At 40.8% G+C, this 10104-nt stretch overlaps 1 long non-coding RNA gene across 1 annotated transcript; it reads right to left on the bottom strand.

Moving 5' to 3' along the window:
- Window positions 1-2770: 2770 nt before the first annotated feature.
- On the bottom strand, window positions 2771-5559 carry LOC134465030 (uncharacterized). The gene is made up of 3 exons (XR_010038104.1): window positions 4789-5559; window positions 3790-3847; window positions 2771-3367 (listed from the first exon to the last, which is right to left on the bottom strand). It is a non-coding gene; the product is annotated as an uncharacterized LOC134465030 (long non-coding RNA).
- Window positions 5560-10104: the final 4545 nt, after the last annotated feature.

The following is a 10104-nucleotide window of genomic DNA, read 5'->3' on the forward strand; positions in this document are numbered from 1 at the left end:
GGCCCGGGGGCCAAATCTGGCCCGCAGAGTCATTTCATTTGGCCCGCAAGATCATTTCAAATGTGTATTACAGTTGGCCCACATACACCATTAATATATAGCATAATAAGACCTGAACATAAAATGTAATATGTCACAAAAATATGAGTGGGCATAGGCCAGTAAAACAGCTCACACTACTGCAACAGAGTATCTGCAGGCACATTTGAACGACGATGGGAATCTGTTTGTGAAATTTAATGAGATTAAGTGTGTTTGCACAATTTTAGGCCGTTGTAAATATTGAGTTTGGCCCGCGACTTTGTTCCAGATTTGTATTTTGGCCCTCTGTGAGTTTGAGTTTGACACCCCTGGCCTAGTGGTTAGAGAGTTGGTCTTTCAATCTAGGGGTTGCTGGTTCGAATCCCCCACGACCTCTCCCTACACCTCCATCCATGGCTGAAGTGCCCTTGAGCAAGGCACCTAACCCCACATTACTCCAGGGACTGTAACCAATACCCTGAAAAATAATAGTTGTAAGTCGCTTTGAACAAATGAAAGCGTCAGCTAAGTGAAATGTAATGCAATGTAATGTAAAATCTTGCTGCAGTGTGTTGTGGAATAGACACAGGAGCTGACCTGTGGTGTCCAGTCTTAACAGAGAGCTGGTGCCACTGTCACACATTCAATTTAATTAATCATTATCCCCCTTATATTGATTGGGAAATGTTATACTGGCTTTTTTTTATTACCTCCTGACTATACCAGACATCATTTTTATCATTACCTCTGCCATACATATGTGATTGTCTGAGTTTTGCAGTCTGTCTGTTTGTTCATCGCTGGGTACACAGCTTGCCACTAAGGGGCGCCAAATCCTTACTTATTGCTGGAGACGCTACCACAAGGAGAGGACGGGAGGTGATGTCTTCTAAAAGGGCTGTGGTTAAGTAGCCTAAGCAATCAGCTGGTGCAACCCAGTCTTAACACTGCCTCAAAATATCAGTTCTTGAAAGGCACGATTTACATGGTGAAATTAATGACATGTTGAGGCCAACAAGGCTTTATTTTATCAGTTAGAGGGACACTGTGCAGGAAATGGTCAAAAAGGGTACTGCAACTATGCTGCTCATTGTAACTGGGTTGCCTATTGCCAAATTTGCTCTTTTCATGAAAGTTTACTAAATAATAAACTCAGATTTTCTGTTATGGCCCAAGTACAGTCCTTTTTGCAGCTAAAAATGGCTATTTCTGGAAATTCAAAATGGCGGACAATGATGGAGGAGATCCCCCTTTGTATGTATGAAAAGTGCAATTTTTCCAGTCATAATGAATACTTAGAATTTAATGGTGGTGGTAAGTATTCATGAAAAAGGTAACATTAGTGAATGAGTAGCATGAATTCTGGAAATAAACAACTATAAATCTTGCAGTGTCCCTTTGATGACAGAGGTTTAAAAAAAAAAAAAAAAAACACACACACACACACACCTTGCTTTCTGATTAGGCCTTGCCTAGAGAGAGAGAGTTTCCCTATTGCCAAGGCGGCCACCTTGACCTGAAAAGATAAAGATTCCCTCTTGTTAACGTAGGCCTAATTTCTAAAGATAGATATATATATGCATGCCTGGTTTTAAATTAACAACCGGTCAAATGCTGGTGAAAATTCAGGTTCTTAATTCATTCGGCAGTTATATTTTCTTTGTTTTGTTTTTACTTTGTTACAGTTTTTGCCTAGGCTACTGCTTAAACACTATAGGCCGATGACCAAAGTAGCATATTGTTCAGTTGTTGGTACTATAACTTAAACACATGCTGCTTTACCTTAATCAAAAGTCAAGCATTACACTTTCATACCAGCTTTGCAAAGCACTTGTTCCTTTACGCAACACACACACTCCGGCTGTCTGCACACCATTTTATACACAAGACACTTTGTTCAAAAGTAAATTCACAGAGTGTCATTGTGAAAACACGTCTGTTAAAAAAACAAAACACACTGGATGTATGACGAGATGTAGACACAGACAATAAAACACATGCACCGTTTTCAACCATTTGATGATCTGGCTATTAGGCCCATGTCCCGCGGCGCTGTTGAGTTTCAGCAACTTCTAAATGTGTGCTCTGAGTATGGGGTTGAGTTTGATGTAGGCCTACAGTACAATCCAAAAAAAAGTGTTATGTTCAGGATCTTAAGTCTTTCCAACGTTTTACCTGTCAGGGCAATCACTGTGTGTCAAGCAGTACAAAATATCTTGGGCATAGTATCGCTGAAAAGTTGGAAGATGATGCTGACATGTAGGCCTACAGACAGGGACAAGTGTAGTGTATGCCAAACATGTTTGTAAGATTTCAAGAAGGTTACACAGGCCTGCACAAATAGTCAAAATGTCATCAACATGTTTTAATCAACCTGAAATTACATTACTCAAAATTTTGAAGCATTTTAACCTTCTTATTGCACGTTCAACATGAATTCGGACATTGGCGAGACAGCGGGTTCTTGTGACTTCATGTTCTGATAGTTGTGTACATCCACGTGTAAATGCTGGAATAGCCAATGTCACTCCTGGAGGAAGAACATCTCCAATTGTGAATCCCCGGTCTGTCAAAATCTGATCACCAAAAATCAAATGTGACAGAAATCCACAGTTTGTGATAAAAGTGTCACTAGCTCTGCCACCAAACAGTTTTGACACATACATCACAAAACCATTGGGGGCTATGCAATAGAGGAGTTTGTAGGTGTTGTGATGCTTATAGTTGCTGTATGTTTTTGCTCTTTTCCCAGTTCTTCGGTCTTTGGACAAATATTTCAGTGCAATCTATGATGCATGTTGCATTGGGATAGTGTTCAAGAAAACTTGAGGGTCTTACTCTATTCAGAGTGTCTCGAGGGAGCCAAAACATAAGATTTTCCCTTGTGAAATTGGCAAGTGTTGCTCTCCACATTGCGAACATATCACAGGCTGTAGCCAAGCCGAAGCCTCATTAGGACCAGCAGTAGCTGTTCATGGACTGGTAATTTGAACGTCTTCGACTGTGGAAGAAAGCCAATGATGGTGTTCAAAAGTTGCCAAAAGCTGATGATGTCTAGTCCAGTGTAAAAATTTTGACACTTTATCATCCATGTCATGAGCTGACAGTGATGGTGTAGGATCTGTTTGTGTGCTTGCATCTTTTGTTGACTTCATCGAACAATAATCATGATCACTACGCTCTGGCCACTGAGTGCCAACATCACATTGGTGTGGAGACAGACTATCCTCCAAGCTATGCCCTACTTCGGTGTCAGAATCTGTCACAGGAGGCTCATCACATGGTCTCTCTGTTGGGGGCTGGAGACATCTCCTCTTTGAGGTGGTCTTCCACATGATGGTGCTTTCTGAGAATAAATATAAGAAGGAACAAAAAACACCAACAGCTTTTAAAAACAGTTAATTACAACGCCACTGTCCTACAGAACACTTTAAATCTCACTTCACATTGCATTATATTACAATTAGCAGATGTAAACTCTTGCATGGAATAATAAGACACAAGTGTTGAAAGGCAATTTAGGTACATAAAAGCAGTGGCTTAAGGAGAGAAAGCATAACAACTAAGAGTCAAGAACTAAGTTAAGAAAATGTGTGAGTTTGTGTGTGTTTTTTTTTTTTTTTTTTTAGCCTAGATTAAAAAGTAATGGCAGATGGGAGAGAGTCTAACATCTGGACGCAAATCGCTCCAAAAGTACTTTAACAACATATGGTTAAGGTAATTAAGAAAAAATCACTTAAGTTATTTGTTATATACATGTAAACTTACACTATATTCATGGGTGTTCCTGCGTTGGTCTGCCGTCAGGGAAGTGTACTCCACACACCTAAGGAGGGTGGGAATAAGATGAGATAAAAATATAATTGACTGTTACACATGAAACAGAAAATTATCTTTGCCATGGCTGCAGTCATTCTCACAGACATTAGACAAAATACAGGACAAAGCAAGACATGTACACTGAGGTTGGATAGCGAAAATTATCTTTTGTTGAGGAGGGGTTAATACTACATGGGTGTAATTTTCAGTCTGGGTGTTGGGGGACATACATGTCCATAGGCCTACCACTTTTGAGATTAACCTAGCTTGTCCCCGCCACTTTATTTCCGATATAATGCCAAACATTATTACAAATACAAACATGGTGGTCGATTTCCGAGATGAAAATAAAATTGGGCTAGGTTATGGACAAAAACAAAAGCTACCAAAACCTACCCTGACTTCTTATTTAAGTCAGTCACAACCTGGCTAGCTTTGCCAAAACTCCGCTAGCATAACAAAAGAATTAGCTAAATTGCCAGGGTCACATTTCCATTTCAAAGGGCACACATACACAAATAATCGTAAATAAACACACAAATGTACCATGGCACACAGCACAGATAACCATGGGGCTCATGGTGCTACCAAAACCTAGCCTGACTTCTTATTAGTCAGTGTAACCTGGCTAGCCTTGCCAAAACTCCGCTAGCATAACAAAAGAATTAGCCAAGTTGTCAGGGTCACATTTTCATTTCAAAGGGCACACATACACAAATAATCGAAAATAAGCACACAAACGGACCATGACACACAGCACAGATAACCATGGGGCTCATGGTGCTTTTCCCACTCCTGGGGAAACTTAGGTATTAATGAAATAATGCTAAATAATCTTAACTAGCGTTAGCTAGCCAAGCTAAATAATTGTTGCCACCAGTTTATGTTACATAGACACTGGCTTACAATACTTAACTACACTAACCACCTAGAAAATAAAATACATACCCTTGAATACTTGTTTGGGGGCAAAGTCCTTTCGGTGTACGTTTTTAATCCACATCTTGCGAATGTCTTCATCCTCAGCACGGCCGGGGAAGCGGTGTACACCGTAGGGCACACAACAAGGACAATCCTCTTCAAACTATGGACTATGAAGCGCACATACGCTCTTTTTCCACATTTTTAGCTTTCTGCTGTTATTGTGACATCCGATTACGGCACACGTTAGTCCAGATCCAGACATATTTGTACAAAGATGATGTGAAAGTCAGTAACTTCACACGCTTCAATTACGAGTTTACGTCAGGGAGCACTTCAGTAAAGGCGGCCGCTCTACTTCCGGTTATTTCCTCGGATCGGTGTATAATACAGATCTATGGTGGCTTCGCGCTTGTAGCCTTCTCTGCGTAATAGAAGCGCAATGTTTTCAACCTTACGCTCGAACGCCGGCTGATGTGATTGGCTGAGCACATTTGTGTGTCAAATACCGTCAGGACAGTCTCAAAAATCCACACACAAATACAATGGAAGTCACAAATATGTATAGGGTTTGCGAATATATGTAGACCGGTTTGCAAATGAATAGAACTGCGCTGGCATTTGTGAATGGGGTTACATTCATTTGTGCATCATGAATTATATTTGTGAATGTTGTTACATTTGTTTGTGGATCATGAAATGTATGAATTATATTTGCGAATGTTATTACATTTGTTTGTGGATCACGAAATATATTGGTGAGTGGTGTGACATTCATTTCTTAATATTGAAACTGATCTCTCTCCATACATGCACACGACAAAAATTAAAACATGACTGAGCTACATAAGTTGTACGGTATTAAACCTATATACTGTATACACTCACCGGCCACTACATTAGGAACACCTGTAACAACTGCTCTATGAGGCAAAATGCTGATCAGCCAATCACGTGGTGGCAACTCAATGCTTTTTTGCATGTATACATGGTTGAGATGATCTGATGCAGTTCAAACCGAGCATCATAATGGGGAAGAAAGGTTATTGAAATTACTTTGAACAGGGCATGGCTGTCCAGCTGAAAGGGCTTGATTTGAGTATTTCAGAAAATACTGATCTACTGGGATATTCACACACAACCATCTCAAGGGTTTACAAAGAATGGTACGAAAAAGAAATAAAATGCAGTGAGCAGCGATTCTGTGGGCAAAAGTGCCTTGTTGATGGTAGAGGTCAGAGGAAAATGTCCAGACTGATTTGAGCTGATACAACATTAAGTCCATTAACCACTCATTACAACCGAGGTATGCATAAGCGAATCCCTGATTACATAGGACATCAAATCTTGAGGCAAATGGGCTATAGCAACAGAAAACCACATTTGGTGCCACTCCCGTCAGCTAAGAACAGGAAAGAGGCAACAATTTGGACAGGCTCACCATAAACGACACTAGAAGATCGGAATAATGTTGCCTGGTCTGATGAGTCTTGATCTCTACTGCAACACTCAGGTGGAATGGTGAGAATTTAGCTTCAACAACATGAAGACATGGGTCAATCCTGCCTTACATCAACGTTTCAGGCTGGGGATATAATGGCATCAATTATAATGCCATATTTTCTCTGCACAATTTGGGCCAATTAGTACCAATTTATCTTAGTTGGAATGCCACAGCCTACCCAAGTACTGTTGCAGGCAGTTCTGGAGGCAAAAGGGGATCTAAGCCAGCACTAGAGAGGTGTTCCTAATTAAGTCGCAGGTGAGTGTATATATGAAGAGTTCAGATGCAAAACCCCCTAAGTGCCTTTTCAGAAAATAATCTTAATTCATTTTTATTTAATACAAAGCTATCAAAATTGCATGCTTTTTTATTTTATTTTTGTAATATAACTATTTATATGTATTATCAAGTACATGAATGTAAACCAAACCAACAACTGGGTTCTCTAAAAATATAGACGTGCAGGTCTTCAGAAATGGAGTTAGGGGGTTTTGCATCTGAACTCTTCATATGTAGGTCCTTGAAGATAAATGTTGTTTCAAAGACAATGTTGAATAGTTATATTAATTAGTAGTATTTTATCAGTATTCAGTTTTTTCTGACATTTCAGGCGACCCCATTTGAATTCCAGTTTTCAGACGACCTCAAATGGGGTCCAGACCCCAGTGTTGAACAAGCAACCTGCTGATTTTGGCCTCAAGGAGGCACTATTTAGCAGCCCCAGAAAGCCATCAACCATCCACTATGATCTATTAGCTCTGCCTTGGATTTTGTGTTTCAAGTAGCTTAAAGCTGCTCCACATTTTGAAGGTGTAGGTTTTGTCTTTATCTTGTAAAATAAGACCAATATTGGTATCTACAGCTGGATAAAGATACAGAGTATGTGATTGCGGTTCAGTAGCCTATCTACTCAGAAGTGTAGAAGTAGATGCGCTTAGAGTGCAGTATTTGCAGAATAAATGCATATAGGCCTGACGCCAGTAAGTACAAGTGGAGGGACCGGTGAAGTGTAGTGGGAGGGACATTAGGCTATATATTATGCTGAAAATAATGCATTGTATGATTACGCAGAATATGGGGGATAGAATGAGTACATACACTTTTTTGTTTTTCCATTTTTCCATTTTCAAAACACAAGACACTGAAAAGTCTTTTACATAGGCCTATATACCATATAGGCTACATTGTGTCCTTTGCTGTCATGTCAAAAGCCTGACTGAAAGGGCTCAGAGAAGGCGTGTTTAGAGGGGCAGCTCGAGTATCTTGGAAATTAAAAGCAGGTTAGAAATAGACTTATAGTTTTTTAAAGATAACTTGAACAGCACCTGATCTATCAGCCAGGAGTTCCTTTCTCTAGCCTGGGCGAAAGCGCCTGTTAACTCCGTGCGGAGCCAAAATCTTTGGGCGGGGTAGGCCTACATGGCGTTGCCAGGCTATCCTTTCTCTGCATTGTGTAAAGCCTTGTTCAGTGAGCAAGTTTCCTCATCAACATCTGTAACTGAGGGGAGAGTATATCAAGCAGCTATGAGCAGGATTATTATTTTAATACAGCAACAAGGTCATCAGGCAGCTGCAGACAGTTGAAACAACATCCCTACTTAAAACAATACGGTCAGCAAACTGAGTTGTAGTCTGGGGATTAAGTGACAGGAGTAGGCACTGTCCTGGGGGGTTGGATTGCTGCACAGAATTTGCTGAAGGGGCTCTCAACAGGGAACCAAGACAAAACCAGGTCAAGACTGTGGCCCAGGGCCCTGCCGTGGCCTAATGGTAGGGCACTGGGTTACTACGCCTGCGACCCAGGCCCGAATCGAACCCGGGTCATTTGCCAATCCTTCCCTGTCTCTCTCCCCACTAATTTCCTGTCTCTTCTCCAATGTCCTGTCTCCTGTCAATAATAGAGGCCAAAAAAATATATATTTTAAAACAGTATGGCTCAGTACACGAGGACTATGCAGAGTAGAAAACGGCAACAATAAACAATGAAGCATAAAGCTTGTGCGAGCTCACAAAGTGAGTGAATTTCACAAAGTGAAGCTGCACGATGCACGAAGGGTCTGCGTGAGAGCCAGGCTAACCCAAGATATTACTGGTGTCTCTATTACTCTGTACCTAACTGTACTCACAGTCAGCCTACCCTGGGGTACCTTACCATTTGATGTTAAAGCACAAGAGGCAATACCATACAGTCAATTCTATACCTTTTTCTTATTTTTTAAAAAAAAGGGGGACAAGGACCCAAAAATGTTAGTTAGCCTACACGTGCTGTTCTTTTTATTCATGTAAGAATCCTTGCTGCATTTCACATTATTGGAATTCGTTCTGTTGTCTTTTTTATTTTTATTTATTTTTTATTTTATTTGGCCAATGCTGTAACATTAGATTTTGTTTGGTCAAAAAATACTTTTTTAAAACATTTTTTTGTAGATGATAAAGATATCCACTCATACATACACTAATGCATATACATGCTTAGTCACATATCACATATTGTTGGAGGTATTACACATTGTGATTTGTCACTGCTCTTTTAGCAGCAGCAGTAGTGGGTGGCTAGCAAAATACATTGCCTTACACACATGGTGGCTGACAGCTTTGGCCAGAAATCTGCATGTGCCCCTCCGTCAATATGTCCAATCCAATGGGGAATGCATGCACAACCTCCCCCGCACCACCCGCACCCCAACCCCCACCCCCTCCTCAGCATTTACAGATAGCATGTGTAGAGACACACCCTCACACAGCAGCAATCTGGAATGACAGGTTTTATATTGTCCCCTGGGGTTACGCGTCAGCGAGTTAGGAGCTTTTAATAGCAATAGGTAAACACTGTTCCCGATCTGTTGGTTTTGTACATGTTTGTCCTAAACCTTTGCTTGAGGACAGAATGTTGAAATGATGGTGACTTGGGTGGTGGTAGATGTATGTGATCTGTATGTTTTGAGGTACGTTTTTTTAAGGGATGGAGTAGGGTTTCAATTGGATATTCCATATGAAAACACAAGCATGTCTCGAACAAGACTTCAAAGTATTTTCTTGATTATATCTGAATCTGCACTGGAGTCATAAGCTTCTAGCCTGGCTCCTACCAGACCTGTGTGTGTGTGTGTGTGTGTAGCTCTGGATCCCCCTGGTGGATCTCCAACACACACAGAGGTCTGGGAGACTGTAGCAGGATTCCATTTCTCCAGTCAAGAAATAATCAGAGCATTTATTGCTTCAATATCAATGGCAGCTCACATTGAGGAGTCGCAGGACAGATCATAGACTATATTTAAGCTTTAGAGATCAATAGTAAAGGTTTTTGAAGGTATTTGTTGGTGGCAAGGATGGGCAGAATGATGGATAAAGCCATGCTTTCTGAACATAGAGCCAATGCATGCTCTCCCAGACCTATTAGACAAGCTCACGAAGCTGCACAGAACTAGGTCAGGCAAGATCCAGGCAAATAAGCTTCAGCCAAAAAGTAGGAATACGTAGTGATGTGTGAAGACAGGAGAGCACCCAGAGGACAGGTTAACATAGCAGAGTGAATGTGTCATCAGTGTGTGAGCTGTTTATGCCCTTGCAGAACCAGGAAGGATATGTCTGAGTGAACATGTAGCATCATGAGAAGCTTTGTGTTAAACCACAGGCTAGAATGTTGCACTGTGATGGGAAACAGAATGCTGAGAGCTCTCAGATGACAGAAACTCGGGTAACCTGAAAAAGATGATTTGGTTTTCCTAAAGACACCCGTGAGGGCAAATCACTGATTCCCTGGATGTTGCTGACCCATTGTCTCTAACTACGCCTACTGTGTGATAGTATACCATTTTTTTAAAGCAAAAATAAAGACA

The sequence above is a fragment of the Engraulis encrasicolus genome, chromosome 16 (genome assembly GCF_034702125.1).
Source record: "Engraulis encrasicolus isolate BLACKSEA-1 chromosome 16, IST_EnEncr_1.0, whole genome shotgun sequence".
In the NCBI taxonomy this organism is placed as follows: Eukaryota; Metazoa; Chordata; class Actinopteri; order Clupeiformes; family Engraulidae; genus Engraulis; species Engraulis encrasicolus.